General features: G+C 38.3%; 1 pseudogene; it reads left to right on the plus strand.

Annotated features, from left to right (window-relative positions):
• The first annotated feature begins 2,133 nt into the window (after positions 1-2,133).
• LOC140631182 (hsc70-interacting protein pseudogene) lies at positions 2,134-6,627 on the plus strand (annotated as a pseudogene).
• Positions 6,628-10,666: the final 4,039 nt, after the last annotated feature.

The raw sequence follows: 10,666 nt of genomic DNA on the forward strand, positions 1-10,666 counted from the left end.
CTTAAACAGCCACAACTCTCTTTCCTTTACCCTCTTTTCTTCACAGCAAAATCTTAGGTGATGTTGAATTTTGTATCTATCTATCTATCATCTATCATCTATCTATCGTGTTTCTTCCCCCTAGAATATAAACTCCAGGAAAATGGGGATTTTGTCTCTTTTGTCCCAGGCTGTGTCCCCAGGAGCCAGGTGTGTGCCTGGCACCTAGCACATGATTCATTAAAAAAAAAAAAAAAAAAAAAAAAAAAAATGGTGAATAAATGTCTGAAATTCACAGGTAGAAAATAACTTTGTTTAGTGTTTAACTACATTCTGAAAATGAAATGAAGCCATGTGTCAATTCCCCATTTTGACCATATTCTTTTTATATTTCTCAATTTTTAAAGTTTCCATTAAGTAAAACGAGAGCCAGTATAATTGCTATCAATATTTAATACCAAATTAACACAGCTGCAAGCTTAAGAATTATGTTAAACTTAAATTCCCTGAAGAGTTCCTCATTTTCCTTAGGAAAATAGTTTCCACTTAAGGAAAGCTGACAACCCACGGGGTACATGCCCACTTAACTCAGTAGTTGAGTACTGGTCAGAAATATCTACTTCCATAGGAGAGCACCCCTGGAGGTAAAAACCAAATGTAACGTGTCTTCTTGTGGTATTTTCAATAATGCATTTTACCAAAGAGGATATATCCTATTCAACATTATAAAGGGTAAAAATGAAACTTTAAAAAACAATTATCAGCTAATTTTAGTTTCCCTTGAATCCTTATATCTGGTTTAAAAAGTAACCTCAGAAAGCAGGAAACCAAACAGGTAGCTAGCTGCCTAGGATATTTTGCTGTTTCTCTAAGAGGGTACACTAATACTTAAAACACACACACACACACACACACACACACACACACACACACAGAGCCAGGTCATAATCTTACCATTAGTATTTGGGCTATCTTATGCATATAATGAATGCTTATTTCTTCTTTTAAAAAGCTCCTCCTTTAAAAATTTCACAAATGGGAATGTCTGGGGGGCTCAGCGGTTTAGCGCCTGCTTTCGGCCCAGGGCCTGATCCTGGAGTTCCCAGATCGAGTCCCACATGGGGCTCCCTGCATGGAGCCTGCTTCTCCCTTTGCCTGTGTCTCTGCCTCTCTCTCGTTCTCTATGTCTCTCATGAGTAAATAAATAAAATCTTTTAAAAAAAAATTTCACAAATGTTCACAGACCAAAAACTTGACACACAGAGGCTCATTCTCACCCCCTGCTTTGAAGTTCATAGGTGCCTTGTCAGGAATCTCTGGTTAATAAAGTAATGATTATATGTAAGTCTTTGGACTCTGTTGGATAACTTGTGTTACAAGCTTGTTTTGTTTTGTTTTGTTTGGGTTTTTTTTTTTTTGGCAGGGAAGCAAGAAATTAAATAATTCATAGACTTGATTCAGCTCCCTTGAATTAGGCTAAGAATCCAGGCAATAACCAGAGACAGAACTAGATAGAGAAAGAGTCTATTGCAGCATTATTTTATGCTTTTGTTTTTTTATTTAAATTCCAGCCAGGAATCATCCTTTGAAACTCAAGCTGACTTCTTGCCTTGTGAGGGTAAAATGTAATTTTTAATTCAATAGAATAAATGGGGTACTCTCACCTTCAGTTAGTGAGAAGAGCAAGCCCTCCATCAGTATCGCCAGTGGGCGATGAGCGATGGACTGGCCCGATGAATCCCTTCCCTTGCACTTCCTGTGTGCACATCTGATTAGCAGAGCAGAGAAAGGAGATGTTTTGATCTGAGCGAGTACAAAGGCTGGGTGAGGTTGAGTGCACTCTATTGTAACTGTCTCTCAAGTGACAGCTTTTAAACTGAGCAAGCCATTATCAGAGGGACCATAGCTTTGATCCTGGAAAAGCAGCCTGACAGCATCCTCCCTTCAGCCCTCAGAGAGATGGCAACTTTGTTGTAATGGGTCTTCTCTTCTATGGGACACTTTCTCCCCACCTTGGGGAAATGCCTGTAATGGTAGCAGCTCTGTCCGTGCGTGCCAGTTGTCTGAAGGGCTGCCCCCTGCCTTGTGAACAAACACAGGCTTCCCCAGTGATGCCCCTCCTGGTGGTGCTGGTTCTCAGGATGTTCACGCAGTATGCCAGTGATTCCACCATCCGGGCATCTGCAGGCCTCCCCCATCCCCTCTGCACACTGGCCAGGATGCCACAAGGAGCAGCTGGCTGGTACTGGTGGGGAGGAAGTCTCCTGCTCTTTCACAGACAGACCCACAGGCCCCACCCTCATAGAGCTTATGGGTAGAGCTAACGATTTCTTTCTTTTCCTTTCGATCCTAGAAATAAAGTGGATAGGTCCATTCCCTATATAACTATTGATACAAAAATCTGAAACAAATATTTCCAAACCAAGTCCCGGAGTGTACAGAAAAAAATAAAAATAATTACAAAAGGTAGGATCTCCTTTTTAATTTTTTTTAATTTTTAAAATATCAAGGATGTCTTAATTACTCTTTTTTTTTGTCTATTTGGGGTTTTTTTTGTCTATTTGTTTTTTTTTAATTTATTTTTTATTGGTGTTCAATTTACTAACATACAGAATAACCCCCAGTGCCCGTCACCCATTCACTCCCACCCCCCGCCCTTCTCCCCTTCCACCACCCCTAGTTCGTTTCCCAGAGTTAGCAGTCTTTACGTTCTGTCTCCCTTTCTGATATTTCCCACACATTTCTTCTCCCTTCCCTTATATTCCTTTTCACTATTATTTATACTCTTAATTTAATTTATACAACAGATTAGAGGAGCAAAAGCTATATGATTATCCTAATACATGAAGAAAAAATCTGATAAAATTCAACTATTGATGAGTAAATCTCCTAGGGAAATAGGAATTGAAGGGAATTTCTCTAAACCAGACAGAGATGATCAATTAAAATCTAAATGTGCTATGAAAGCCTTAGAAATGCCATTTCTCTTAAAACAAAAAGTATAGGAAAAGATGCTTATTGTCATCACATCTACTCAACATTGCACCTGAGGTTTTAGCCAGTACATATGATATAAGAAACAGCAGTAAGAAATAGGTATTTTTAAATAGAAATAAGTAAGAAATATAAATATTTTTAAATAGATATATAATTGTTTACTATTTACAGATGGTTTTATCTATAGCCTAATAGGGTTTTTTTTACCAAACATTTTATAACTTAAAGAGCAAACAAATCACTAAAACAATACATTTATCATAAGATTCAGGAAACAGATATATTGGACCATAAAATTTTATGAAGGCCCATTAGAGAGAGTATGAAAGTTGGGTTTGTTTTTATGTTTCCTCATTTCTCCTTCCTTCAGGTGTCAGCTTATGATTTACTGCACCCCACTTTTATATTCTCTGCCACCATATACTCAGTGATGTAACAGTTCATGGATTTAAAAGACTATGAGCTGTACTTTTAGTAACAATTTTATTTTCATGTTTTCCTTTTACTCACAATAAATGAAATAATAGGTCTTTTTCAGAAAAAAAATCTATGATTATTAAGAACCAGGGTGCATGGCTGGCTCAGCCACAAGAGCACGTAACTCTGGATCTTGGGGTTGTGAGTTTGAGCCCCACGTTGAAATTACTTTAAAAAAAAAGAACCATTACTTAAATGAATTATAACATAAAACCTCAAGAGAGCCTGGACTACTCTTATTTTACATTTTTTCTTTGCTCTGACCATGCTTATTAAATCATGGAATCCCACATACTGGGCATTTTAACCTTGCAAATTCTACTACTTTCTACTTGCTGAGCTTGAGAGATCTATTATGCATGTGACAAAATTCTTCCATATTAGTATCTAGTGAGACTTATCTAAATTTTTTTCTCAAAAATATCCATATACTCACTACCTATATCTCAATCCTTCATTAACCTGCAAATCCTGAGGAGCAGAATTATACAGTCCTTAGTCTAAGAACTAGAAAAATCAGTGACATAGAAGGAATTCAGTTGGTTTCTCCTCAAGAAGAAAAGCTGGAAAAAATGTTTAGGAAACCCTGTTTTTCCACTGAAACTGCCAAAATGAGACTTAGAATACAATTTTTGAGAAATGAACAGATACATGACATGGCATCGGTATTACCAATAATGAATATCCAACTGCTTATTAACCATAAGTCAAACCCTGGTCTGATCTGCATAGTTAATGAAAAACATATTTGTGAGTTATAGATTAAGTGGTATATTGTTATGGTGGAGTTTGCAAAAATATATCAAAGACATAGCCCTCAGAGAAATCTATCAGGAGAGACCACAGGGTATACCTAGTGCCACTAGAAGGGGGAAACTCAAGAGAAGGAAAGGGGAAGGAATCACATCTGGTTCCCGGGACACAAGAAGCCCAATGACAGATTCTACAAAGGGCCCTGACTCCATCCTGTGCATGAGTTGACCTGAGTTTCCTGCTGGCCAAAAGACAAGCTCACAATCAGATGCTCCTTCAGATGCATCTTTTTAAAAAATAAATAAATAAATAAATTTTTATTCGCTTGAGAGACAGTAAGAAAGAGAGCACAGAGGGAGAGGGAGAAGCAGACTTCTCACTGAGCAAAGAGCCCGACTCAGGACTCGATCCCAAGACCCTGAGATCATGAGTTGAACTAGAAGGCAAATGCTTCACCGACTGAGCCATCCAGGTGCTCCTCCTTCAGATGCTTCTTATTCTCGCTCCCCTTGACTCTCAGAATGCCACTCTCTATTATCCACCTGCAAACTATCTTCCAAGTGAAACCACCAGAAATGTAAAGAATTTTCTTTGTTGTTGCTATTCTAGACTCTGTATTAGCCAGAAGTTTCTTGGTTCCATACCCTAACTGCCAGCTTTTTAATTTTCTCCACTTATTCAAAACAAACAAACAAAAAGAAGCAATGTTCCTTCTTTCAAAGTCTAGAACACAAAGGAGAGACACTTGTTAACCATTTCTCCTTCAGCTGGATAGTGCTGCTGACATAACTGTTTCTAACTGATGAACACTTATTTTCTTCCAGGTTTACGGAGGCATACGTGGCACACCAAGTTATATCTATTTAAGCCTGCCACCTGCCAGCGCCCCTGGACCTTGGACCCCTGCAAAGTGAGTGAGCTTCGGGCCTTCGTGAAAATGTGTAAGCAGGATCCGAGTGTTCTGCACACCGAGGAAATGTGCTTCCTGCGGGAGAGGGTGGAGAGCATGGTAAAATACCATGGGGGTAAAATACCACCTGCTACTCATAAAACTAAATCAGAAGACAATATCAAGGAAGAAAAAACAGATAGTAAGAAGGAGGAGGAAAACATAAAGACAGACGAACCATCAAATGATGAAAGTGATCTAGAAATGGACAAGGAAGGTGTAATTGAACCAGATACTGATGCCCCTCAAGAAATGGGAGATGAAAACGTAGAGATAACCGAGGAAATGATGGATCAGGCAAATGATAAAAAAAAAAGTGGCTGCTACTGATGCCCTAAATGGTGGTGACCTACAGAAAGCCATTGACTTGTTCACAGATGCCATCAAACTCAATCCTCGCTTGGCCATTCTGTATGCCAAGAGAGCCAGTGTCTTCATCAAACTACAGAAGCCAAGTGCTGCCATTTGAGACTGTGACAGAGCTATTGAAATAATTCCTGATTCAGCTCAGCCTTACAAGTGGTGAGGGAAAGCACACAGACTTCTGGGTCATTGGGAAGAAGCAGCACATGATCTTGCCCTTGCTTGTAAACTGGATTATGATGAAGATGCCAGTGCAATGCTGAACGAAGTTCAACCCAGGGCCCAGAAAAATTGCTCAACATTGGAGAAAGTATGAACAAAAACATGAAGAGTGAGAGATCAAAGAAAGAATAGAAAGGGTTAAGAAGGCTAGGGAAGAACATGAGAGAGCCCAGAGGGAGGGAGAAGCCAAAGGACAATCAGGAGCTCAGTATGGCTCTTTTCTAGGTGGCTTTCTAGGAGGAATGCCTAGTAATTTTCCTGGAGGAATGCCTGGAATGGCAGAGGGATGCCTGAAATGGCAGGAATGCCTGGGCTCAATGAAATTCCTAGTGACCCAGAGGTTCTTGCAGCCATGCAAGATCCAGAAGTTATGGTGGCCTTCCAGGATGTGGCCAGAACCCAGCAAATATGTCAAAATATCAGAGCAACCCAAAGGTTATGAATCTCATAGTAAATTGTCAGCCAAATTTGGAGGTCAAGCATAATGCCCTTCTGACAAATAAAGCCCTTGCTGAAGGAAAAGCAACTTCGATCACCTAATGGATGTCACAATAATACAAACCAGTGTACCTCTGACCTTCTCAAGAAGAAAGCTGGGATGCTGTGAAGAGAATCCCTACCCCTCTGCCCCACCTGCAACTAAAACATTCTACAGTTGTTTGCCATTAGGGTATTCATTCAGATAATGTTTTCCTACTAGGAATTACAAACTTTAAACACTTTTTAAACCTTAAAAATATTTAAAAACATTAAAAGGGTGTGTTAGTCCATACATTTTTCTTTACTAATCATTTCAGTTTTTTTCCCTTTGGATTAATTGGGCAAGGAAGCTACTTCAGTGTGGAAGATTTATCATTGCTCAGTTTGAGTGAAATCAAGGTTTATTAATGGGGAAAAAAAGGCATACAACGGGATGTTTCAGTATAAACGCACATTATGAAACTGATTCTACAATGAGGCTAGTTGATCCATCCATTTACTCAATATTTATTGAGCATATATACTATGTAACCCTCACAATGCAGGTAAGGGGGACACAAGGCAGAAGAGACAGAGGTTCTTGCTTCAACCAATTCAACACCTGCTGTGCAGACCAGTATAAAAATAAACAATGATAAAATATCATGAGTAAGTTCCAAGGTACACAGTAAGGTCTCAGGTAGTGTAGCCTCAAAGTAGGCTGGGGAGTGTCGTGTCAAATATCCAAGAGGGTACTGAAAATATGACCTGATGATCAGCATATGTTCCCGAAGATGGAGAAGGGGGTAAGAGGACCTCTTGGAGGAAGGCAAAAACAGGAGCTTCTTTGTTCAGCTGGTGGTGATAGATGGAGCAGAGCAAGAAGTGCTCAGGTGAGAAGGGCCTGCTCATGATGTCCCTTGCAATTTCAGGACAGTTTATGTTCCATCCTATGATAGCAACTGAATAACGTGCAATAGGAAAATTGTATGAATCAGATTTGCATATTGAAAGGAATACCTTCTTGGTGATTCAAAGATCACTAAAGAGGCTGCCATGTGTATATGCAAATGAAGACACCTTACCAGAGGCTGTGCCCAAGTAGGGCAGATGTGAGGATTGGAGGGGTCCTGGGGTCATTGATCTGTCTTTGTGATGACTGGATAAAGGACAGTGAGGGACTTCTATGATCTTTGTGTTCAGGTTTAGGCAGCTGGGTGGATACTAATGCCGTGTCATCAAAAGAGAGATCTCTAGGATAAAGCATTTAATAGACTTCCTGTCAAAACTAGAATACAAATACAAAATGTACTACAAACACAATTGTCTCTGAAGACTGTGGAATCAATGGGCCTCCAAATCTGTGACTGAGATTAATGCCAAAAGAACCATTTTATGATGAACCAGAATTTAAAATGTAATTTGAATAGCGAGATAAAATATTATTTTGTATCTGACAAGTCTGTATCACAACAACTGTCCTGAAAGTAAAATGCCAACATTTGGATACCACTTCAAACTTACCCATCTGTTTTCTTTTAGCTCTCTCTGCTAGGGTTTCTCCATGAAATTCCTTGGCCTGTTAGCAGTTGTTTGTGAAATCTGCTCTAGTTCCATGATGCCACGTATCAACTTGCCCTTATATTACAAATGATCTATATTCTTGGCCAGAAAAGCTTTCTAGAATATTAATACTGTACACCAAATAAATTCAGGACAGCAACTTTCTTTAGGTCAGGTGGGATGATGGAAGGTTGGCAGCGACATTCATGATACATATAGAACTTTAAACACTGCTTTTTTTTTTTTTTAAGCACTGCTTTTGCAGAAGAAAAGACAATGAGCTATAATTTCATATGAATTCCAATTGTACGGTTTGGGTTTTTCAACAACTCATGGAAATAAATGACTAGGAAATGCCAAAGTTTAAAATGATACTCCCCCCCATTTCTAAATCGTATGTAATGAGACCCAGGATCTTTTTCCAAAGAACACTTAATAGTTCTCAACCACATCTCACTCTCTTTTATGTATTTTCATTCTTTCAACAACCAGTACAGAAAGGACACAAAATGGAGATTATTTGAATAAAGAATGAGAGAGAGAGAGAATATTACAGGCTTGATTTCTATACTTTACCATAGAGTTCTTCATAAAGGAAGATATAAATAGTAACAAATAGGATCTATAGTTTTTAATTCCAAGTTACAATCTCTGCAATACATGTGACCATCTTATAAAGATTTCCTTCATTCTCCCTAGCATCTCCACCAAAAAAAAAAAAAAAAATCCTCCATCAAAAATCAATTGAAAATGACCTTTTACAAAAGGGACTTGAACAAATCCTCTATCTTTCAATTTTGTAACTTCAAATTGGTACCTGGCCTCTATGGCTGCCTATCTATGTTTACTCAACCATCCATTCATTCAATCAACAGTCATTTTCAGGTACAGTCAGGTCCACCTGTTATCTGGTTACCAGACTCCGATAAGAAAAAATACATTTCTTTATAGTAGAGAGACAATGAACTTTGCAGTCAGAACACTTCAATTGGAATTCCAGATCAATCATATTCTATCTGCAGGATTCCAGGCTCTAACTTGAAGGCTGTTATCCACCCCTTTAGGGGAGTTTGTAAAAAAATTATGGAAGTGGTTAAAGTTGATTAAACTTGAGCATTTAGTGTCTAGGAATCAGAATTTCTAACTGGCTGCAATATCCTCAAAAGGAACACTTGTTCTACCTGAATGTCCATCATTACCCTTAAGAAATATACTCTCTTAGTTAGTAAAATAATAATAAAAACAATATCTATCTTACTATAGGAATTGTTGGGAAAAATAAAAGAATGTATGTGAATAAATTTGAAAATCATAAAAGATGATAGAAGTTTAGTTACTAAATTTATTATTTTTTTAAGACTTTATTTTTCATGAGAGACAAAGAGCGAGACAGAGACAGAGACATAGGTAGAGGGGGAAGCAGGACGTGGAACTCGATCCCAGAACCCCGGGATCACGAACTGAGCCAAAGGCATGCTCAACCACTGAGCCACCGAAATGCTCCAGTTACTAAATTTATTTAAATGATGAAATTTTATTATTAAATATTAAGCACAGGGGCAGCCCCGGTGGCGCAGCAGTTTAGCACCGCTTGCAGCCCAGGATTGAGTCCCATGTCAGGCTCCCTGCATGGAGCCTACTTCTCCTCTGTCTGTGTCTCTGCCTCTCTCTCTCTCTCTCTCTCTCTCTCTCTATATATATATATATATATATATATATATATATATATCATGAATAAATAAATAAAATCTTTTTAAAAAATATTAAGCACAGTGAATTAAAAGGAAAGAACACCTGCTCTGGCTAGCCCTGATAAGAGTATATGTGGTTGGGGGCATGAAGCAAGGAGGCATTGTACATAATTACATATAAATAATATATAACTATATATAATAATTGTTATATATAAATATCTGCATACATATGACAGAGAAACTGGCTCTTACAGTATCAAAGAATAGGGCTTGCTTCATAGACAGTGGAACTGGATGACCATTTGACTCCAACCCATGAGAATCATTACTCTAGTGCTCTGCTGTTAATGACACAGCTTCCTCCTCCACCCCTCCTCTTCTCCCTTTACCAGCTGACTTCTCCTCTGTACATGTGCTTTAGTGCATTCTGCAGAATTCTGGCCCAGGCAAACACACACACACACACACACACACACACACACACACACAAGCCAAGGATTAAACAATTTTAGAATATTTTGAAGATGCTGAGAGGTCCTAATAGGAAAAAAAATACTTATTTATGCCAGTGCAGTTCAAGCTTATTTCACCATGAAACCCCTGCTCTGAGAAAGACTGATCAACATCTTGCAAAACTGATATAAAAAGTTAACTTTTGGAAATATTCTCTTATCTCATGGTTTCTCCTTGCTAGGGCTCTATCTTATTTGCCATTTGAAAGCAAGCACTCAATAAATATTTATTAAATATTGCATTTAGTATCATAGATATACAACCACTCTACCAAAGTTCACCTTCCCCTGGGTATTTTTAGTTTCTTTGTAACCATATTTAATATAATGTCATACAATTTATGTATATGCCTGAAGTTCAGAAACTACCCACTTCCCAATGTGCTTCAAGTAGTTAGGTGGGCCCTATTCAGGTTAAAAGAGTCTTTCAGGATCATTCAAAACAATGCAAATATTAAGCACTTCAAAAAAATAACTTAAAACTACACTTGACATTGATTAAATTAATCCCATTAACAGCATAATTACTATATGAAAAGGTAGGTGCGAGATAATCAATTTCAAAGAAGTTTCTTTGAAAGTCAAATAAAGTACTTACTTGACGGAACATTTCTTGCTCACCTCTTGGCCCAATTCCAACCACCAACAGGGAAGAGAAAAGGCAAGGATTAGGATCCTCCATCCACATGAGTCCAAAG

The sequence above is a fragment of the Canis lupus genome, chromosome 1 (assembly GCF_048164855.1).
Source record: "Canis lupus baileyi chromosome 1, mCanLup2.hap1, whole genome shotgun sequence".
NCBI classification, from domain to species: domain Eukaryota; kingdom Metazoa; phylum Chordata; class Mammalia; order Carnivora; family Canidae; genus Canis; species Canis lupus.